Source organism: Lepidochelys olivacea, assembly GCF_965140295.1.
Source record: "Lepidochelys olivacea isolate rLepOli2 genome assembly, chromosome: 26".
In the NCBI taxonomy this organism is placed as follows: domain Eukaryota; kingdom Metazoa; phylum Chordata; order Testudines; family Cheloniidae; genus Lepidochelys; species Lepidochelys olivacea.
The window spans coordinates 15597846-15620663 of NC_140436.1; the positions used below are offsets into that span (position 1 = coordinate 15597846).

The 22818-nt window shown below is 56.5% G+C and overlaps 1 protein-coding gene across 3 annotated transcripts in view; it reads right to left on the reverse strand.

Annotated features, from left to right (window-relative positions):
- PSD4 (pleckstrin and Sec7 domain containing 4) overlaps window positions 1-8935 on the reverse strand; it is a 42199-nt gene extending 33264 nt beyond the window's left edge. For 2 of the 3 annotated variants that reach the window (XM_084615021.1, XM_084615024.1), the window contains exon 1: window positions 8401-8935. The gene's annotated coding sequence lies outside the window, so the exon portion shown is untranslated. Of the gene's footprint in view, window positions 1-2664; window positions 2683-8400 lie in introns of those variants that run through there. The other variant, XM_084615027.1, reaches the window with a different exon arrangement.
- Window positions 8936-22818: the final 13883 nt, after the last annotated feature.

A 22818-nucleotide genomic window follows, 5' to 3' on the forward strand; every position in this document is an offset into this window, starting at 1 on the left:
CTGGTTTGAAATGGTCAGTGAGGGAGACTCCGCTCTGACCCTTGGGAAATTGCTCCCATGGTAATTCCCCTCCCTGTTAAACATTTATGCCTCGTTCCCAGTCGGAATTTGTCTAGCTTTGACTTCCAGCCTTTGGATGGTGGCCTGCTAGACTGAACAGCCCTTTATTAGACAGTACCCGGTGGAGTAACCGAGAACACAGACCAGGGAAATAACCCACTTCCTTCCCTGATGAAGGGAGGGACGCACCCCACCCGTGTACTTATTCTCTACACCGCTACTGACTTGGACTCTTAATACATTCCATGGGTGGCGTACCCGAGCCCACCTATCCACTGATGCTTTAAAAACTCCCACACCTCAATTTGGATCTGTGCTGGTTATGTGATATGTATGTACCTCGTGAACCTTGCAACCGATGTTTGCAATTCCCCGTAACCCAAGCCCGACACCAGATGTACAGTACCTTCCCTCTTAACTTACTTTCTGTTCCCCACCTGTAGACACTGCTTCTCCCTCTCTGTGCTAGGCTAAAGAGATTGAGCTCTTCGGGTCTGTCTACACAGCACCTAGACACCCATGGCTGGCCTGTACCAGCCGGCTCAGGCTCATGGGGCTCGGGCTGTAGGTCTGTGTAGACATCCAGGCTCTAGGACCTGCAAGATGGGAGGGTCCCAGAGCTTGGGCACAAGCCCGACCCCGAAGTGTACACAGCGATGAAACAGCCCCATGAGCCCGAGTCTGCTGGTTTCCCTTTGCTGTGCAGACAGGCCCTCAGAGCCTATCACTACAAGGCAGATTTTCCAACCTTTTAATCCTTCCCATGGCTCTTCTCTGACCCCTCCCAGGCACCAGGACTGCAGCCGTGCCAAATCCAGAGGGCAAATCACCTCTCTGCTCCTACTCGAGATGCCCCTTTATACCCCGCATCAGCCCTTTGGCCACAGCATCGCACTGGGATCCCATGACACATTTGTGACCGATGCCAACCCGGGGTCTGTCAGTGTCCATCCACAAGGGTGTTGCCCAGCCACCCGCCACCTGGGCTCAAACCCCAAACCCTCCCATGGGGGGGGCAGCATGAGCAGCCCCCACCTGCCCCCACAGGAAGGAGAGGAGCAGCGGCACTGTGCTACCCTCCTGAGCACCCAGGGGCTCCCCCAGCCCTAGTGCTTCGGAGGGATGAGTGTGGGGGTGAGGGTCTCCACTGTGGACGTGCTGATTTCCAGGCTGAAATCTCCTGGGGGACTGATCCCTGGCAGAGCTGACAGCTCCTGTGGGCAGAGGCCCCCCACGGGAAGGGTGAGGGCACAGTGTCTCCCGACAGAGGGACTGATGACAGTTCCCTGCCACTGTGCTGTGCCCTGGGGATGCAGCCGGGTCTCACCACACAAGCACTTGTGCTTTGCCCCCATCCCTCCTGCTTGGCTTCTTTGCCCCCCTCCAGCGTGCTGTGACACCCCCTCACGCTCTCGTTGGGGTACGGGCCTGCACCCATTGGGGCTCCTGGGCCCTGCCCTGCCCACAAGCAGCTCTCAAACTGCTCCCGCTCCCAGGCCTCCCCAGGGATGGTGATGGAGACGCTGCTGGGTCCAGGGAGAGAAACTCAGAGGGAAGCCAGAGGAAGCCTCGGGGGCAGCCTGGCCCACACTAGCCCCCAACATTTTCCCTCCAGGCCCAGCTGCTTGGTAGTGTGTCCACAACTTCCCTCCCCTCGGTGCTAAAACAGACAGGCTGCCCTGCCCGGGGCGTCCACTCCCATCCCCGGCACCGTTCAGTGATGTCGGGGGAGTGGGGTGGCTGTGATCCCCTGGCCTGTGGCCATGACCCCGCTTGGGGTCACCAGCCCAAGGCTGAGAGGCCAAATTCTAGGCCATAGCCCGCCTGGGATGCTTTACAGAGCAAGCGCCATTCCCACCCCCACAGGGCTTTTTCAGCCCACCCGGCTTGCTTCCCCCCGTCGGTACCAGGCTGTCACCGCCTCTCCCTGCCATGGAGCAGGCCAGGCCGCCCCACTTGCGCTTCCATGGCCAGCCAGCCTGGGCCACCAGCCCACTGACAGCACACAGTGCTGGGCCCCTGGAGGCTGCGTGACCAACCCCACCTGGGCCAGCAGCGGGGGAACGAACCTGGGACCACCTTCACTAAAAGCCTGAGTCTCTCCCACTGGAGCCAAAGGACTGGCTCCACTAGCTAGCGCTTACAGTAGATCCTTATCCTTTCGCCAGCCACTGGAAGGAGACAAAGAGCCCCTGCCGCCGGGCATGGGAGCAGTACAAAGAGCTGAATGGGGAGAAGACGCAGAACAACACACACACCTTAGGGGGCTGGGACTAGAACCTCAGCCCAAGAGCGCTGCAGAGAGGGGCTCCCCTGCCTGTGGCTAGCTCACCCCTGCTGGGCCAGCCCTGGCCCGTGGCTGGGGTGGAGAGATTCTCTTGGCTGGGCCGCTCGCACTAGCCCTCCCAAGGCCACAGCACGCAGGGCGTGCAGACGGGGCCTACCCCCGCCAGGGCCTCTGCGCCAGAGCTCGGCCATGGGTCCCGCCAGCCCCAGCCCCAGCCCGCTGCCAGCGGCAGGCATGGGGGAGAGGAAGCGAACGTGCTGGTTCAATCCCACCCGGGCCCCCGAGAGAAGAGCTTGGGAAGTGTCACAGCAACTCACCCAGCACAGCCCTGCAGCCGCCCGGCCTTCACCTGCTTCCGGTGCCATGGGGCAGCCAGCGGCTTCCTGTTTGCTGCACAGCGCGAGCCGGCTCCTCCCGCAGTGGCAGGAAACGCGCAGGCAGGTGCAGCGTTCCCCAGGGGCTGCAATCTCTGGGCACACAGCAAGGCCCTGGGGAACAGCCCCCCTGCTCCCAACGCTGCCACGATGCCACGGCTACCGCCACGCGCCAGCAGGGACAGGAGGCTGGCCGAGCTGCTGGTAGACGGCCGCAGAGTGGAGAAGAGGGGAAATTGCCTAAGGAGGCAGGTCTCTGATTTGCTGCCCCCTGAACACGCTCAGACATGGACACGCACACGCTGAGCCGGGCACACACGGACACACACGCACAGACATGGACACGCACACGCTGAGCCGGGCACACACGGACACACACGCACAGACATGGACACGCACACGCTGAGCCGGGCACACACGGACACACACGCACAGACATGGACACGCACACGCTGAGCCGGGCACACACGGACACACACGCACAGACATGGACACGCACACGCTGAGCCGGGCACACACAGACACACACGCACAGACATGGACACGCACACGCTGAGCCGGGCACACACAGACACACACGCACAGACATGGACACGCACACGCTGAGCCGGGCACACACAGACACACACGCACAGACATGGACACGCACACGCTGAGCCGGGCACACACAGACACACACGCACAGACATGGACACGCACACGCTGAGCCGGGCACACACAGTCACACGCACAGACATGGACACGCACACGCTGAGCCGGGCACACACAGACACACACGTACAGACATGGACACGCACACGCTGAGCCGGGCACACACGGACACACACGCACAGACATGGACACGCACACGCTGAGCCGGGCACACACAGACACACACGCACAGACATGGACACGCACACGCTGAGCCGGGCACACACAGACACACACGCACAGACATGGACACGCACACGCTGAGCCGGGCACACACAGACACACACGCACAGACATGGACACGCACACGCTGAGCCGGGCACACACAGTCACACGCACAGACATGGACACGCACACGCTGAGCCGGGCACACACAGACACACACGTACAGACATGGACACGCACACGCTGAGCCGGGCACACACAGACACACACACACAGACATGGACACGCACACGCTGAGCCGGGCACACATGGACACACACACACGCACACGCTGAGCCGGGCACACACGGACACACACGTACAGACATGGACACGCACATGCCGAGCCGGGCACACACAGACACACACGTACAGACATGGACACGCACACGCTGAGCCGGGCACACACAGACACACACGTACAGACATGGACACGCACACGCTGAGCCGGGCACACACAGACACACACGCACAGACATGGACACGCACACGCTGAGCCGGGCACACACAGACACACACGTACAGACATGGACACGCACACGCTGAGCCGGGCACACACAGACACACACACACAGACATGGACACGCACACGCTGAGCCGGGCACACATGGACACACACACACAGACATGGACACGCACACGCTGAGCCGGGCACACACGGACACACACGTACAGACATGGACACGCACATGCCGAGCCGGGCACACACAGACACACACGTACAGACATGGACACGCACACGCTGAGCCGGGCACACACAGACATGGACACACACACGCTGAGCCGGGCACACACAGACACACACGTACAGACATGGACACGCACACGCTGAGCCGGGCACACACAGACACACACGCACAGACATGGACACGCACACGCTGAGCCGGGCACACACGGACACACGCACAGACATGGACACACACACGCTGAGCCGGGCACACACGGACACACACGTACAGACATGGACACGCACACGCCGAGCCGGGCACACACAGACACACACGTACAGACATGGACACGCACACGCTGAGCCGGGCACACACAGACATGGACACACACACGCTGAGCCGGGCACACACAGACACACACGTACAGACATGGACACGCACACGCTGAGCCGGGCACACACAGTCACACGCACAGACACACACGCACAGACATGGACACGCACACGCCAAGCCGGGCACACACAGACACACACGTACAGACATGGACACGCACACGCTGAGCCGGGCACACACAGACATGGACACTCACACGCTGAGCCGGGCACACACAGACACACACGTACAGACATGGACACGCACACGCTGAGCCGGGCACACACAGACACACACGTACAGACATGGACACGCACACGCTGAGCTGGGCACACACAGTCACACACGCACAGACACGGACACGCACATGCTGAGCCGGGCACACACAGATATGGACACACACGCTGAGCCGGGCACACACAGACACGGACACGCACACGCTGAGCCGGGCACACACAGACACACACGCACAGACATGGACACGCACACGCTGAGCCGGGCACACACAGACACACACGTACAGACATGGACACGCACACGCTGAGCCGGGCACACACAGACACACACACACAGACATGGACATGCACACGCTGAGCCGGGCACACACAGACACACACACACAGAAATGGACACGCACACGCTGAGCCGGGCACACACAGACATGGACACACACACGCTGAGCCGGGCACACACAGACACACACGCACAGACACGGACACGCACACGCTGAGCTGTGCCTGGATCCCACCCACCTGCGCTATTCCCCTGCTCCGACACATCTGTGCCGTCATCCTGACACAGACGGGAACCGCCCTGACTCTTCTCTGGCCCCAGAGCAGCTCTCCTGGGTCCCCACCAGCCGCGCACCCACCTCTCCGCCCTGCGAAAGCCGGCTCGCTGTCCTGTGGCAGAAGGCTGGTCCTGGACTAGGCATTCAGTCCCTGGGTCTGCCACTGAGCTTCTGCATGACCTTGGACAACTCCCTTGGTTGCTACTCCATGGGGCTGGGGGGGGGAGGAGAGCTGTCTTCATGGGGTGGGGGGCTGAGAGAAGGAGTAATCCTGGGGAGGCAGGGGAAGCTCACAGAAACACGCTCCCGCAGATGATGCCCCTTGGTCACAGCCACCCCAATTTTCCCTCCAGCCCCGCCCCTGCTTCCGAGTTCCCGCTAGCTGAAGCTACGCAGAGCCCAGCCAACCCTTTCCCTCCACTCCAGGTAGGGCAAGCACCTGCCCCACCAGCCTCCCAGCTAACCACTGGGACACACAGCCTGGCTCCTGGGGGTGGCCTGTGCCCAAGGGCTGCAGGACCTGCTAACATGCTCTCTCTGCACTGGTTTATTCTGGTGCCATTTGGGGTTTGAAGGGTTCAGGTTCGGGGATCTCTCCCTGCCTGGATCCCCTCCCGCCACCCAGCATGCCTAGTTCCTCGGCGTCTCTGGCTGCACCCCCCTGCAGACGCCACCAGGGAGCTACAGACCCCCAGTCACGCGAAGGCTGCGTGCAGGGAGAGGCCTGGGGACCGATCCCCTGCCGTGCAGCTGCCACCGAGGAAACCCCACATGCCGCATCACCGACTCCTAGAGACAGACTCTGCCGGCTACTCTGGCCCTGCACTGGCATGAGGCTACTTGGGGGGGGAGGGATCGCTCAGTGGTTTGAGCATTGGCCTGCTAAACCCAGGCTTGTGAGTTCAATCCCTGAGGGGGCCATTTAGGGATCTGGGGCAAAAATTGGGGATTGGCCCTGCTTTGCGCAGGGGGTTGGACTAGATGACCTCCTGAGGTCCCTTCCCACCCTGAGAGTCTATGATTCTATGGTCCTGCTGGTGCCCCAGAGGGGGTGAGATACCCCCCAAGCCGCCCCCCCACACATGTGCCTAGATCCTGACTGTGAGCAGGGCCAGGGGGCACCTGGCTGGATGAAGCCAGCCGGCCTTTGCCTCCCCAGCCAGCTACTAGGCTGGTGTGGGTGGCAGCGAGGATCCATGCCAACAGTAACACACCCAGGGACGCTGTGTGGCCAGGCTCGGCGGCTGCAGACCCAGACAGGCCAGGCATTAGCAAGTCCCAGCACAAATAAAGAGACCCACAGAACCACCCTCGCCCAGCCCTCTGTGCCACAAGACAGCTGCGTGCCCGGCCTGCCATGCCAGCACCGTGGGCAGGGACCAGGGCTCCAGGCCAGGTCCCCCAACCCCTTCCTCTGCCATGACCCCAGCTGGCATCCGTGGGAGTTTTGCATTGGTCCAGGCTCCGGCCCATGGATGGTGAACGCCCCAGCTGGGGCTGCGGCTGCTTCGGCCGGTCTACTGCCAGGCATGGTGCCAGCACTCAACACGGGCACTTGTCCCTAGCTCACCCCAGCCTCTCCTGAGACAGGCTCCGTGTGTCTCCAGCCCAGACTTTCACTCCCTGCTCTGAGGCAGGGCGGGATCTTGCAACACCAGACCCACGGGGCCCCACGCTGCCACAGGAAGGGAGCATGGCCCAATGACTGGCGCCAGCTTAGTGCTTGGGACATCAGGGTTCCCGGCTCTGCTACCGACCCCATGTGAGCACAGGCCAGTCCTGCCCCCTCTCTGTGCCTGTTTGTAACAATGCTTGGTCTGTACAGACTGGGAGATCCTTGGGCAGGAGCTGCACATGGTATGTCTGGGCGGTGCCCGGCACGTCAGGGCTCTGAACTCGGGCAGAGTCTGGACAGTGCCCGGCACGACAGGGCCCTGATCTCGGGCGGGGGCTGGGCAGTGCCCGGCATGACAAAGCTTGACTTTGGTCGGGGCTTCCCCAAGCCTACCACCGAGAGCAGTTTCCCTATGGCACCTGTGAGCGTCCGGGCCCCTGTGGTCCATGCGCGGCCAAACTCAAGGGGAAGTGCTTCCTGGCCCTGCCAGCTCCTCACAGCTTGCTGCAGGACCCCCCCTCCAGGTGTGGGCGGCGCGTCTCAGCCCCGGGGCCAGGGGGCGGAGGTGTCACCCTGTTGTTCTGATCACACTATTAACGCTCTTGCCCCGTGGATGCCAGGGGCCTGGGCTGCAGTCGGAACAGGCTTGTCACAGCCTGGGCCAGGCTTGCCCCATGGGCATGGGGCTGGCATGGGCATGACAGACCCTGGGCAGCCCCAACCACGCTCACCTAGAGACCCCGTCACACTGACATGCACCCCCACAGACGCATTCTGCACCCACCCAGCACACAGCCTCACGCAGGTGGGGAGGGGGCAGAGATTTCATGCTCTATCTAGATTTAAATTCTCAGCGGTTGCCAGATACCCCGATGAGGGGCGCTGGGCGAGCCCCTCACACCCTCTAGCCTGTCTGGGACCCCGGCTGGGGGCCTCATGTGCCGGCCGGGCTCCAAAGGGAGGATGCGCCAAGTGGGTCTTTCCCAGCTCTGAGCCCCGGGGTCCGGGCCTCAGAGCAGAGTGGGGGGCCAACCAGGACCTCCCTCTCCAACCCCCCAACCACCCCCAGGACAGCTCCTCCCAGCACACAGGGGGCCCACCTGCATTCCCCACCCCCCCCTACCCCCCTGCCATGTCAGGGCATGAGTGCTAGCAGGGCCTGGTGCTGTGGAAAGCCCCCTAAACCCTTCCTCCGAGGAACTAGGTGTTGGTGGGGGGTGGGGGGGCTAGACTGGAGTCAGGGCCCTCAGCGCATGCTGGGAGGTTGTCCCACAATCCCTTTCACCCCTGCCAACCAGCCCGTCCCGTCCGTGCCGCGGGCAAAGCAGCTCTCTCCTTACCCATCTCGTGGCAGGGCTCGGTGCAGGTGCACAGGCCCGGGGCCGCTTGGTTCTGCCTCCCCTGGCCCGGCAGGCTCATGGCTCCTTCTCCAAGGGCAGGGGGCCTCAGGGCTGCTCTCCCCCAGGCCCAGGGGTGCAGGGCGCAGGTGTGTGGGGAGCGCGACGGGACCTGCCGCCGGCTCCAGAAACGTGGGCCGGCAGAGCGGAAGAGCCTGAGCCCGGCTCTGGGACGAGGAGGAGCCAGCACGGGGCTGCCGGACAGGTTTGACAGCAGCAAGCCCAGACGGCCGCTGCGGCTCGGTGCCCACTCTGGAGCCCTGGCCCCTGTGTGCAGAGTGACTGACCTTTGGCCCCCGGGGCCGGAGAGCTGCGCTCCAGCCTGGGGAGGAGCAGGGGCAGGAGGGGTGCTGGAGACTGGGAGATCCGCGTCCCAGCCCCAGACCCCTGCCCCTCCCCACAGCACAGGGGAAGGAGCTGCTGCGGAGGCCCCCCAACTTGGCTCTCGCTGACCCCCATGAACGGGGCTGGCGGCCCAGCTCAGCCAGCGGCTGTCAGGAGCTGAGCCAGGCTGGGGATGGGCGTGTCTAGGCTTGGGTATGCGCTGGGCCCGATCCTCCGGCTCTGTGGGCCCGATCCTCCTCTGCATGGCTCTGTGGGCCCGATCCTCCCTTGTCCCAGCACCATGGGCCTGATCCTCCCCTGCCCTGGCTTGGTGGGCCCGATCCTCCCGGGGGGGGGGATAGCTCAGTGGTTTGAGAATTGACCTGCTAAACCCAGGGTTGTGAGTTCAATCCTTGAGGGGGCCATTTAGGGATCCGGGGCAAAAATTGGGGGTTGGCCCTGCTTTGAGCAGGGGGTTGGACTAGATGACCTCCTGAGGTCCCTTCCAACCCTGATAGTCTATGATTCTATGACCCTGGCACTGTGGGCCTGATCCTCCCCTGCCTCAGCCCCACAGGCCTGATCCTCCCCTGTCCTGCCTCCATGGTCCCGATTCTCCTCGGCCCTGGCTTTCTGGTCTCAATCCTCCCCTCCCCTGGTTCTGTGGGCCCGATCCTCCCCTGCCACTCCACTGAGGACCCTATTCTCCCAGGTCCCAGCACCTGGTGTTGTTGCTGACACTGCTGCCCTGCCAGGGTTACAAGCTGTTAGCCTCGAAGGGGCAGCTCCCTGCACCCACTTTGCCCTGGTGCAGGCACCAGCAGCGAGGTGCAGGGTGAGGGGCAGGCGGCCTGCCCCACCCTGCAGCCAGTGACACTGGTGTAAATCAGGAGTGAGGCCATTACCCTCCCTAGGCTCCGCTGGCACTTGGGCCTGGCTCAGCAGGGCCTGCGCCTTGTTTTCGCCAGTTGGGACAGGTGGAGGGCTGGTCTCCAGGCCGGACCCAGGAGAGCAGACGGGGCTGGGCTGCACATAGGTGACTCCCCAGCTGGTGCTGCCTTCCCCTGTGCTCAGCCAGGCCAGAGCACAAGCGTGGGAGGCCATTGGGTCCAGAGCCTTAAAACTAGTTAGGTACCCAGCTCCCCTTAACCTCCATGTGCCCAAATACCTTTCACAAGATGGGCCAGCATAGCTCAGCCTGCTGTGACTACGTGTTCCTGGGGCCCGTGGGGCCCACAGCTGCCAGGCGTTCCCTGGGCTGGCCAAGGCAGCAAAGCCACACCTGGGCCAGCCCCATCTCTGCACCTGACAGTACCGTCCTGCCGGGAACCCTGGCCAAGGCTCGGGGGCGGGGGCAGCTCCAGGGGCCCCGTGGCCAGGGGGCAGCGGTGAGGGGAGCCCCTGGCCAGGACACGTCCCACCCCCATGGGCTCCACCCGATCCCCCTGCCCTGCCCCATCCCCCATGGGCTCCACCCGATCCCTGCTGCTTCGTCCCATCCCTGATGGGCTCTACCTGATCCCCCTGCCTTGTCCCATCCCCAATGGGTTCTACCTGATCCCTGCTGTCTCTTCCCATCCCCGACAGGCTCTACCTGATCCCCCTGCCTCTTCCCATCCCTGATTGGCTCTAGCCGATCCCCTTGTTGCCTCTCTGGTCAGTGAAGCTATGGCCCTGAGGCTGGGCGATTCTCCTGCACTGCCGCACACATTCAGCCTCTTTCCTAGCTGCAGCTCCCTACAGGGGCCCCTGCCGCCCTGACTCTGTCCCCTTTGCTGTCCCCTGCTTAACCCCAGGATCGCGTGTCCCCCCAACAAGGCCGTGCTCTCATGGCTAGTGTGTGCAGAGCCCTCTGCTCCTTATTCACAGCCAGGGACAGGTCCCTGTGCTCCACTGGCCCCGGCCCCCATTGCAGACAGCAGCTGCATCAGCCTGGCCCCTGGCTCTGGCCCCTGCTGCCTGCGGTGACCTGGGGTCTCTAGGTCTGTGTTCGTCCTGTGGCTGTGGGGCCCCGTCTCCTGGGCAGGGCTGAACCCCAGGAGCTGCAGTACCCAGGCCAGCGAAGAGCAACCCTCCAGGCTCTGCCCCCAAGCTCTGAGTCAGGACAGCTGCAGCCCTGGGGCCTGGGTGGCAGGGTGCAGTGCTGGGCACTGGCCTGTAGATGGCAGCACAAGTAAGCACATGGCATGCTGGCAGGGGCATGGGAGCAGCGGGACAGAGGGATGTCAGCTGGACCAGCCATGGAGAGGGGTGGGGGAGGGAGGCAGATGGATGGTGGGGGCACGCAGGGGTTTCAGCTGGTCCAGCCAGGGGGCACAGGGAGGCAGCTGGGCTGACTGGGGTGGGGAGTCGGGGGGGCAGCTGGATCAGCCAGAGGGAGTGCAGGGGGCATATGGTCTGGCCAGGTGGGTATGGGGGGCAGCTGGACTGGCAGGGGCAGTGCGGGGGGGGCAGCCAGATCAGCTAGGGGGCAGCTGGGGGGGTGCAGGGGGCAGCTGGTCTGGCCAGGTGGGTATGGGGAGCAGGTGGACTGTCTGGGAGGGTGCAGGGGGGCAGCCGGATCAGCCAGGGGGAGCGTAGGGTCATCTGGGGGTACAGGGGGCAGCTGGGGGCGCAGGGGGAAGCTGGACCGGCAGGAGAGGTTGAGGTGGAGGCAGCCAGATCAGCCGTAGGGCAGCTGGGGGGGGGAGCACAGGGGGCAACTGGATGGGCAGGGGAGGTGGGGGGGGCAGCCGGATCAGCAGCAGATGGGGGGGCGCAGGGGGCAGCTGGACTGGCGGTGAGCTCAGAGATGTCAGGCAAATACCTCCCAGCCTTTGCAGTGCCTGAAGCAGATCTCAGCACCCCCAGGTTTGCCCTGTCTGCCCTCTGCAGCTGGAGACAGACCCAGTGCATGGGGTTGCACTTCACACGGATTTGGCCCGTCACCCCTCTGCATCCTCCCCAAGGGATTTAGGCACCGAAACACCTCTTGGATCTGGTGCTCCATCCCCTGTACACCTGGGTGGTGGGGACGGTTGCTGGGCCTCCAGCTGGGGGGCCTCCTGCAGCTCTGGGCCCGGTTACCCCAGCTGAGGAGCTGGGAATGACCCAGAATCATTCACCACAGGAGAGATGCTAATAATAAGGGAAGCTGTCTTAGGCTGGGAGCCTAATTAGGCTCCAATTATGGTTTGGGTTTAAATAGCCAGCCCTGCCCCCAGCCCCCTCAATTGCAGGCTCACAGTTAGGTCCCACATGAGCCTCACAGTTTGCTTAGTGGATTCATTTTCATCCAGTGCCCGGATTCCAACACTCCGGGGGTGTGAACCCTAGAGTCCCTGCAGGCTTGCACCATGCCCACAGCTGGGCACCCCAGCCAGCCGGACCCCTGAAAGACCAGGTGTCTCACCCCTCAGTGCTACAGGATAAAATTCCCTCCCTAGGGCCTGCCCAATGCCTGGGTACTCCGGACGCTCGCTTAAGAGTAGAGAGCATGGGCAGGGGAGGTGGTGTTAGAGGATGCTGGGGGGTAGGTAGTAGGCTCGTGTTCAGGTACATGCAACCCAGGGGATGGTGCAGCAAGGGGGTGGGGAGCTGGGGGAGTGCCAGGGTTTGGGGGTGAAACAGGGAGTGGGGGTCCAGGCAGTGGAGAGCTCCCCCCAGGCTGACGCTGTGTGTTGGAGAGGCAGTTGGTGACCAGAGAACTCAGCACGGATCATAGAATCATAGAATATCAGGGTCTGAAGAGACCTCAGGAGGTCATCTAGTCCGACCCCCTGCTCAAAGCAGGGCCAACCCCTGTGATGGGTTGGAGCCCCCATCCGGAATGTCACCTGATGTACTGGAATTTCACTGAGCATCTCCTGCTCAACCAGCCTCAGTTCCCTCTCCCTGCTTTGCTGAATTAGGCTCTCCGGCCTCTTGCAGCACACACACAGGTGGGCCACACCCCGCTGCAGGCACAGACTGAAGTCAGCTCTGTGTGAGAGGACTCCCCCAGCACTCACATGCACACCCCAAAATAATACTGTCTTGCACTGTGTAGAAAAATCTGCACAGTGCAAGCTCATAAAAATCTACCCTCTTCCTCAATGTGAAGAATGGGAGAATAACATGAGGGGGAAAGGAGTCCAGGAGAGCTGGCTGTATTTTAAAGAATCCTTTTTGAGGTTACAGGGACAAACCATCCCGATGTGTAGAAAGAATAGTAAATATGGCAGGCGACCAGCTTGGCTTAACAGTGAAATCCTTGCTGATCTTAAACACAAAAAAGAAGCTTACAAGAAGTGGAAGATTGGACAGATGACCAGGGATGAGTATAAAAATATTGCTCAGGCATGCAGGAGTGAAATCAGGAAGGCCAAATCACAATTGGAGTTGCAGTTAGCAAGGGATGTTAAGAGTAACAAGAAGGGTTTCTTCAGGTATGTTAGCAACAAGAAGAAAGTCAAGGAAAGTGTGGGCCCCTTACTGAATGAGGGAGGCAACCTAGTGAGAGAGGATGTGGAAAAAGCTAATGTACTCAGTGGTTTTTTTGCCTCTGTCTTCATGAACAAGGTCAGCTCCCAGACTGCTGCCCTGGGCAGCACAGCATGGGGAGGAGGTGACCAGCCCCCTGTGGAGAAAGAAGTGGTTAGGGACTATTTAGAAAAGCTGGACGTGCACAAGTCCATGGGGTCAGATGCGTTGCATCGGAGAGTGCTAAAGGAGTTGGCGGATGTGATTGCAGAGCCATTGGCCATTATCTTTGAAAACTCGTGGCGAACCGGGGAAATCCTAGATGACTGGAAAAAGGCTAATGTAGCGCCAATCTTTAAAAAAGGGAAGAAGGAGGATTCTGGGAACTACAGGCCAGTCAGCCTCACCTCAGTCCCTGGAAAAATCATGGAGCAGGTCCTCAAAGAATCAATCCTGAAGCACTTGCATGAGAGGAAGGTGATCAGGAAGAGCCAGCATGGATTCACCAAGGGAAGGTCATGCCTGACTAATCTAATTGCCTTCTATGACAAGATAACTGGCTCTGTGGATGAAGGGAAAGCAGTGGATGTATTGTTTCTTGACTTTAGCAAAGCTTTTGACACGGTCTCCCACAGTATTCTTGTCAGCAAGTTAAAGAAGTATGGGCTGGATGAATGCACTATAAGGTGGGTAGAAAGCTGGCTAGATTGTCGGGCTCAACGGGTAGTGATCAATGGCTCCATGTCTAGTTGGCAGCCGGTATCAAGTGGAGTGCCCCAGGGTTCGGTCCTGGGGCCGGTTTTGTTCAGTATCTTCATAAATGATCTGGAGGATGGTGTGGATTGCACTCTCAGCAAATTTGCAGATGACACTAAACTGGGAGGAGTGGTAGATACGCTGGAGGGTAGTGTGGAAGTATAACATTGTATAAGTATAACGTTGTATAAGGCAACATGCTGGATACATTGTATATGAGAGGGCATGCCAAAACATGTTACAAAGTATCTGAGGGAGCATACGTAGGGACAGTTAGCTTTTGAATGGAGAAGCAATTAAGATAGAGCCAGCACCTCTAAGAAGCAGGCATCAGAATGGAAGGTGTGAAGGGCAATTAGTTAAGTTAACTGGAAGCTGTTAAAGGAGATTGTTAAGGGTGGCAGGTAATTGAAGATACGTGACTGGTCTCAGGGATCTCGAAGGGTGGTGACTAAAATCTTTTTTCTTCTTTTGTCTGTAACTTCTCTGTAACTTGTTCTCCAAAAACTGTATAAATTAAGAGACACAAGCCCCACTCGGGGGGCTCACTTCTAAATGTATTAGCAGAGCAGCTTTGCTAATAAAACAGAGAGGTCTGATAAATTGTGAGTCTGAGTCAAATTTTGACAATTTGGAGGTTCCACCGAGATGGCAAGTGGCTTCACTGAGGCTGTGTGATCCCTGACTGCCTTGCAGGACGATCGTGGCAGCCGGTGCCTGGACACTTAGTCCAAGTGATCCTCCACAAGACAGAAAGGTACACAGCAGCAGCGCAGTCTACGCCATTGAACTTGTTGGTTCCCACTCTGTTCGGGTAGGGGTCTTTGGATCCAGCTTCTGGAATCAGACGTCTCAGGTAATTATTATTTTTGTGCTTTAACCGGTTTGAGGACTGTCTTGTCTTTGTGTCTATCTGTCTTCCCCGTGGTGTGTGTGTGAATCTGGGAGCCATCTCTGTCCGGAGACTGGCTGACCAAGGCGTCCCCGTCCCCACGGTCTGAATAAGTGGAATCTGCACAGCTGCAGCCGCACCACGCCTTGGGTATAATCCCTGGTGTGAAAGCAAGGGCAGTTGAGGCAGTAGCCTGTGGGCTCCTTTCTGTGTGTTACACCGGGTACCGCTCTGCTGAGCCCGAATTTCCTTCTTGTGTGAGTGCTGTGTGAAGTCCTCCTGGATGGGTAATCAGAAGTCTAAGGAAGAACAGTTCCCTAAGGGAACTCCAGCTTATTTTATGTATTTTAGGAGGGGTCCGGACTCTTGTAGATTTCTTGAAAAATGGTCCAAATTAGCTCTAGAGAACCCCAAATTACAGTGGCCACTGTTAGGTTCTTGGGACAAGGATCGAGTGGATGCTTTAAAAAGCAAACTCATCCTCCCAAAAACCAAATTGGAGAGAGAAGAAGTAGACTGCTTCATGCAGTGGTGGGAAGAGGCAAATCATAGATGGACTGAGTCAAAACTCACCTCTCTTAAAAATTCTATCAAAAACCTAACAGTTCAATTGGATGCAGTCTCTCCCACCCCTAGTCCAAGCGCTCCCCTTTGCCCAGTCCTGTGCAATGATCCGGATCAAACCCGACCCCCACCATACTCCTGCGCAAATAAGAAATCAGAAAAGGAAAAATCTTCAGTGACTACAGATAATGAAAGTGAAGAAGATACCCTCATTGGCCTCGCAGCTCTGCAAAATATTATGAAGAAGAAATCCAAAGCAGACTGCAAAGATTCTCTTGACATCTCTTCTTGGAAAAGAGAACCTGATGGGAGGTTAATGAGAGACTCTGATCAAACTGTTGTGTGACACCCTTACGAGTCCTTAAGATGGGAGAAAGTGAGTCCATATGGGATTATAAGCCCTGGACTTGTACGGAACTTTTATCTATAGTTAAATGTTTTCCCAAACCACAGGAAAACTCTGTCAAATTTGCTGAGGAGTTTCTGTTAATCTGTGAAACCTATGAACCCTCTGAGACAGATCTCCTCCAACTGTGTAAATTGTTAGCTCCTGCCAGTTATTATGAAAAATGGTTGGCTGCCGCAGACTGGCCAGCTGAGGCACGCCACTCAACCATAAAAAGTACTGGCCCAGATTCGGCATACAGAGACCGGAGTATGGCTCTTTGGAAGCACCTGCATCAAGCCATTCCCAAAGTGTGGTCTCCTAAAACAGACTGGACAGCAATACGTTGCTGTAAGCAAGGGCAAGGAGAAAGCCCAGGCGACTATAGGTCCCGGCTAACTGATATTTTCCTACAACATTCAGGAATACAAGAGCCCGATGTAAATGGGCAGTGGGCCTTGGCACATGCATCTGTTGATGGTCTTCTCCCTGCCACAGGCAGCATGTTAAAACGAATAAGTGTGGGATGGGAGACTGAAACCATGGACAAATTGCTGGCAGTAGCAGAGCATTGCCACCGCACTTTAAAAGGAAAGGAGGAACAGTCCTCCCAAAAGTTAATGGCTCAGCAGATACAGCATTATTCAGGACTAAGCAGACCACAGCGGGGACAGGGACGGGGTTGCGGAAGGGGGCAGGGGGCTGGATTAACTGGGGTTTGTAACTACTGTAAACAGCCTGGACACTGGAAAAAAGAGTGTCCAAGACGACCTAATAATTGTATGGGAAATCAAGTGAACCCCCCGCTGGTTCCTCCAGCTGATCCCCAACCCTATTTTTCACCCCAACAATGACGGGATGCTGGGGAACCTCACAAAGTTTTAGCTCCCTTATTACCTCTGTCCCCTACTGGAGAATGTGTCCTGACTGTAAATGATCTCTCTCTCCCTTTCCTTCTTGATACTGGAGCTTCTCTTTCTACAATCCACACCACTGACTTGCCTGAGGTTCCCCGATCTGGAAAATCTGTGTCTGCTGTTGGCATTACAGGGATCCCTACCTCTTTTCCCCTCTCAAAACCTTTGTCTGTTCAGGTCGGTCCCCTCTCTGAGGAGCATGCATTCCTCCTCTCTGATTCCACCCCGCAAACCTTCTGGAACGGGACTTGCTACGCAAACTTGGCTGTTCTATTTACTGCTCACCTCTCCTCTGCTCGCCTCACTAGGTATGAACTTTTGCTGCTTTCAGCCTCACATATCACTATTAAGCGCTGCTCCCGGTTAAACCCTGCTACCCTCCTTCCTTTACCTAGTGATGGTGAACCCCATGACTGCCTTGCAACTGTCTCCGCTATCACTGTCCCGCGCCCCAACCTTTCAGATGTAGCTCTCCCTAACTCTGACCTGGTATTATTCACTGATGGGGCCTGTTATAGAAATGACCAAGGCCACCTTCTTGCAGGGTACGCTGTGGTCTCTCTCTCTGAGACCATAGAAGCTGCGCCCTTACCCTCTGTGACCTCTGCCCAGGTGGCTGAACTGATTGCTCTAACCCGTGCCTGCTTTCTAGCCGAGGGGCTCTCTACCACTATTTTTACTGATTCTCGGTATGCCTTTGGGGTTGTGCATGACTTTGGCACCCTCTGGCAGGCTCGAGGTTTTCTTACCTCTGCTGGTACCCCTATCAAGAATGGCCCCTACATCGCCGCCCTCCTGTATGCAGTTTTACTACCGTCTGCCTTGGCAATTGTTAAGTGTACTGGCCACTCAGCGGCAGACACCGAGGTGGCAAAAGGTAATGCACTTGCTGATGCTGATGCAAAACATGCCGCCACTATAAAACCTTCACCAGAAGCATTTCTTGGTCCCCTCTCTGTCTCTGTAACGCCGCCATCCCTGTCTCATCTCGCTCAGCTCCAGGATTCTGCCCCAGAAACAGAGAAAACTCCTGGAGTGCTTTGGGTTGCTCTTTGCATTCTGATTCCCTTTGGCGATCGCCCACCAGTACCTTTGTAGCCCCCCTCTCACTCTACCCGTCTCTAGCCGCCCTGCTACATGGTGTTTCGCATGTCGGCAAGGAGGGGATGGTCTCTGCTATGAGTAAGGCGGGGTGGTGGGCTCCCCATTTCAGCTCCTTTGCAACCACCACTGTGCCACTTGTGTTACTTGTCAAAGTCACAATGTCGGCAAATCTGTAAAAGTAACACAAGGGTTCCGGGGTTTGCCTCAAGCACCTTTCCTACACTGGCAACTCGATTTTGTACAAATGCCAAAGTGTCAGAAATATGAATTCATTTTAGTTATAATATGTCTGTTTTCGGGTTGGATTGAAGCCTTTCCCTGTCGCAAAGCTGATTCATTGTCTGTTGCAAAATGTCTGTTAAACCACATTATCCCTACCAAGGGAATTTCTGCCACTTTGTCTAGTGACCGGGGAACACATTTTACTGGAAAAATTGTTCAACATCTAAACCAGGTATTACATGTCACCCCCCCCCTTGCACTGCCCTTACCATCCACAGAGTGCAGGGGCAGCTGAAATGCGAAATGGTGTGCTTAAAAATAAGCTGGCAAAAATCTGTAGTTCCACAGGGTTAAACTGGCCAGCTGCTTTACCACTGGCCCTTATGGAAATTCGGTCATCCCCATCCCAGAGACACAAATTGAGTCCATTTGAAATCATCATGGGACGCCCTATGCGAACAATGGCTACTATTACCCCAGCCCCAGACCTAAACCTAACTCACAGCACGCTCCTCCAGTACTGCAAAGGGTTAATGCAAGCGGTGAGCTCCTTCCATTCGTAGGTGGGAGCAGCTTGGCCGAGGGAACCCACCTCCGCTGCCTGTCACACCCCTGAGCCTGGTGATTAGGTCTGCCTGCGGCACCACCTTCGGAAGCCCACCTTGGAACCCCGGTGGAAGGGTCCGTACCAGGTACTGCTCACCACCCAGACAGCAGTGAAATCATCCGGCATCGCTGCATGGATCCACACCCCACAGTGTAAGCCAGCGCCACCTCACGGGGACCTCTGCAAGACCACGCAGAACCAGCTTCAACCCCAGAAGACAAAGAGGAACAGCCTGCAATACCTTACAATCTGCGCTCTCGTAAGGGTTGCCAGAAGCAGAGGGTAAGCAGACAGCAGGACCCAACAAACAAGAAGCAGTAGTGAGCCTAGCGTCTGCTGCCTGGTGGACGTAAAACCATGACTGCGATTCCCTCGAAAGGGGTTGTCGGAACCAGAAAGGGTCCTGCTTCCAGCACGTGTCCTTTGAGAAGCTTAATCCTCAGCTCCTGTGTCCTGAGGGTCGGGGAATCCAGAGTGCTAATCTAGTGTTGTTAAATGTCACCAGTGAAAGTAATGAAAAAGAACGATTGATGTATGGAATCCAGTAAGTCATTGGTCATGGGCGTAGCCTTGACCAAAAGGGGGGATTGTGGAAGTATAACATTGTATAAGTATAACGTTGTATAAGGGGACATGCTGGATACATTGTATATGAGAAGGCATGCCAAAACATGTTACAAAGTATCGGAGGGAGCACACGTAGGGACAGTTAGCTTTTGAATGGAGAAGCAATTAAGATAGAGCCAGCACCTCTAAGAAGCAGGCATCCGAATGGAAGGTGTGAAGGGCAATTAGTTAAGTTAACTGGAAGCTGTTAAAGGAGATTGTTAAGGGTGGCAGGTAATTGAAGATACGTGACTGGTCTCAGGGATCTCGAAGGGTGGTGACTAAAATCTTTTTCTTCTTTTGTCTGTAACTTCTCTGTAACTTGTTCTCCAAAAAACTGTACAAATTAAAAGACACAAGCCCCACTTGGGGGGCTCACTTCTAAATGTATTAGCAGAGCAGCTTTGCTAATAAAACAGAGTGGTCTGATAAATTGTGAATCTGAGTCAAACTTTGACAATAGGGACAGGTTACAGAGGGACCTAGACAAACTGGAGGACTGGGCCAAGAGAAATCTGATGAGGTTCAACAAGGACAAGTGCAGAGTCCTGCACTTAGGACGGAAGAATCCAATGCACCGCTACAGACTAGGGACCGAATGGCTAGGCAGCAGTTCTGCAGAAAAGGACCTAGGGGTTACAGTGGACGAGAAGTTGGATATGAGTCAGCAGTGTGCCCTTGTTGCCAAGAAGGCCAATGGCATTTTGGGATGTATAAGTAGGGGCATAGCGAGCAGATCGAGGGACGTGATCGTTCCCCTCTATTTGACATTGGTGAGGCCTCATCTGGAGTACTGTGTCCAATTTTGGGCCCCACACTACAAGAAGGATGTGGAAAAATTGGAAAGAGTCCAGCGGAGGGTAACAAAAATGATTAGGGGTCTAGAACACATGAGTTATGAGGAGAGGCTGAGGGAGCTGGGATTGTTTAGCCTGCAGAAGAGAAGAATGAGGGGGGATTTGATAGCTGCTTTCAACTACCTGAAAGGGGGTTCCAAAGAGGATGGCTCTAGACTGTTCTCAGTCGTAGCAGATGACAGAACAAGGAGTAATGGTCTCATGTTGCAGTGGGGGAGGTTTAGGTTGGATATTAGGAAAACCTTTTTCACTAGGAGGGTGGTGAAACACTGGAATGCGTTACCTAGGGAGGTGGTGGAATCTCCTTCCCTAGAAGTTTTTAAGGTCAGGCTTGACAAAGCCCTGGCTGGGATGATTTAATTGGGGATCGGTCCTGCTTTGAGCAGGGGGTTGGACTAGGTGACCTCCTGAGGTCCCTTCCAACCCTGATATTCTATGATTCTAAGAGAGATGTGCATGACTTCTTGCCCTCCCCAGTTAGAAATGACATAAACTGGGTTTAATAATAAACAAAATACATTTATTAACTGCAAAAGGTAGATGTTAAGTGGTTAAAGGGAGAGCAAACAGAACAAAGCAGATTACTAAAAAAATGAAACAAAACATGCAAACGGAGCTTGACACACTCAATAGGCAGGATACAAATTAGCAAATTCTCACCCTGAGTGATAAACAGGCTGGCAGAGTCTTAAGGCACAAGCTGCCTTGGCTTTCCCAGGTTTTCATACACAGGCTAAAGATCTTAGTCTGGGACCAGCACTTCTCATAGTTCAGTCTTTGTTTCTCAGGTGTTTTCCGGTGTTTTGTTGTAGGGAGAGTGAGGCCACCTCATGTTGTCATTGTCCCTCTCTTATATCTTCCCCACAACTTGCTGGAAAGCTTTTTTGCTCTGACCTGGGTCAAACAGTTCCAATTGTGCAGGGCTATCTCTGAGAGGTTTCTAGTGTTTGCTGTTCCTGAGGTAATCCTTATGCTTGTGTGCATTTCCCCAGTAAGCCATTAACATTGTTTGGCCTCTTCCAATGTAGCACATTTGAAATACAGAGGCATGGTCAGATACAGAAACGATACATGCATACACATTGGATAATCACATTCAATAAATCAGAACCTTTCCAATGATACCTCACAGAAGCCATCTTGCATAAAGTACATCTCAGTTCTGTCATATCCATCTCATAAACATATTGCCATAAAGAACCTGGAGTGTAACATCACAACGCCAACTAAATCATCCCAGCCAGGGCTTTGTCAAGCCAGGCCTTAAAAACCTCTAAGGAAGGAGATTCTACCACCTCCCTAGGTAACGCATTCCAGTGCTTCACCACCCTCCTAGTGAAACAGTGTTTCCTAATATCCAGCCTAGATGGATCCCCCAGCCTAGCAGCAGCACAAGGGAGAGCTGAGCCCTGGGCTTTGGGAAGCAAAGCCGCTCACGGAGCACCAGAGCAAATGACACAGCATCAGCTCCAGGGGCCTGCTGGCTGGGCATCTCCAACCTTGGGCACATGCCTGCCTTGTGCAGCTCCACCTTGGGCTGCGACCAGGGGGCCCTTTGCAGGATGGTGAGGAACCTGCCCGACAGCTGTGATATAGCATTGTGTCACCACGGCACATGAGAGCACGAGCCATAGCCCAGGCGTTGTGCCAGGTGCGGTCCAAAGCAGAAGAGAGAGCTGGTCCTGCCCCACAAAGCTGCTAAGGTCACAGAAGCAGAGTGTCCCACAGCTATCACAGGCTTGTGCACCCAGGGTATGGAAGGAGCTTGCTGCCCTTGAGGGATCCCCTCCCTACAGATTGGTGTGAGGGTTGCCTGGAGACCCCCAGCTCTCTGCAGAGTGCCAAGGATGCCAAGTCTGGAGCCACAGGCAGGGCCTGTGGGGAAGGTCTCCTGGCCATGCCATGTGGAGGCCCAAAGAAGTGGTAAGCTGACCCCAGCAGGCCATTAAAGCAACGGGCCAAGCCAAGGTCAAGGAATTATGATGGTGATGGTCAAGGTCAAGGTCAAGTCAAGGAATTATGATGTGATTGGAATAACAGAGACATGGTGGGATGACTCACATGACTGGAGTACTGTCATGGATGGATATAAGCTGTTCAGGAAGGACAGGCAGGGCAGAAAAGGCGGGGGAGTTGCACTGTACGTAAGGGAGCAGTATGACTGCTCAGAGCTCCGGTATGAAACTGCAGAAAAACCTGAGTGTCTCTGGATTAAGTTTAGAAGTGTGAGCAACAAGTGTGATGTCATGGTGGGAGTCTGCTATAGACCACCGGACCATGGGGATGAGGTGGACGAGGCTTTCTTCCGGCAACTTGCAGAAGTTACTAGATCGCAGGCCCTGGTTCTCATGGGAGACTTCAACCACCCTGGTATCTGCTGGGAGAGCAATACAATGGTACACAGACAATCCAGGAAGTTTTTGGAAAGGGTAGGGGACAATTTCCTGGTGCAAGTGCTGGAGGAACCAACTAGGGGCAGAGCTCTTCTTGACCTGCTGCTCACAAACTGGGAAGAATTAGTACGGGAAGCTAAAGGGGATGGGAACCTGGGAGGCAGTGACCATGAGATGGTCAAGTTCAGGATCCTGACACAAGGAAGAAAGGAATTTGCGGATGATACTAAACTGGGAGGAGTGGTAGATACGCTGGAGGGGAGGGATAGGATACAGAAAGACCTAGACAAATTG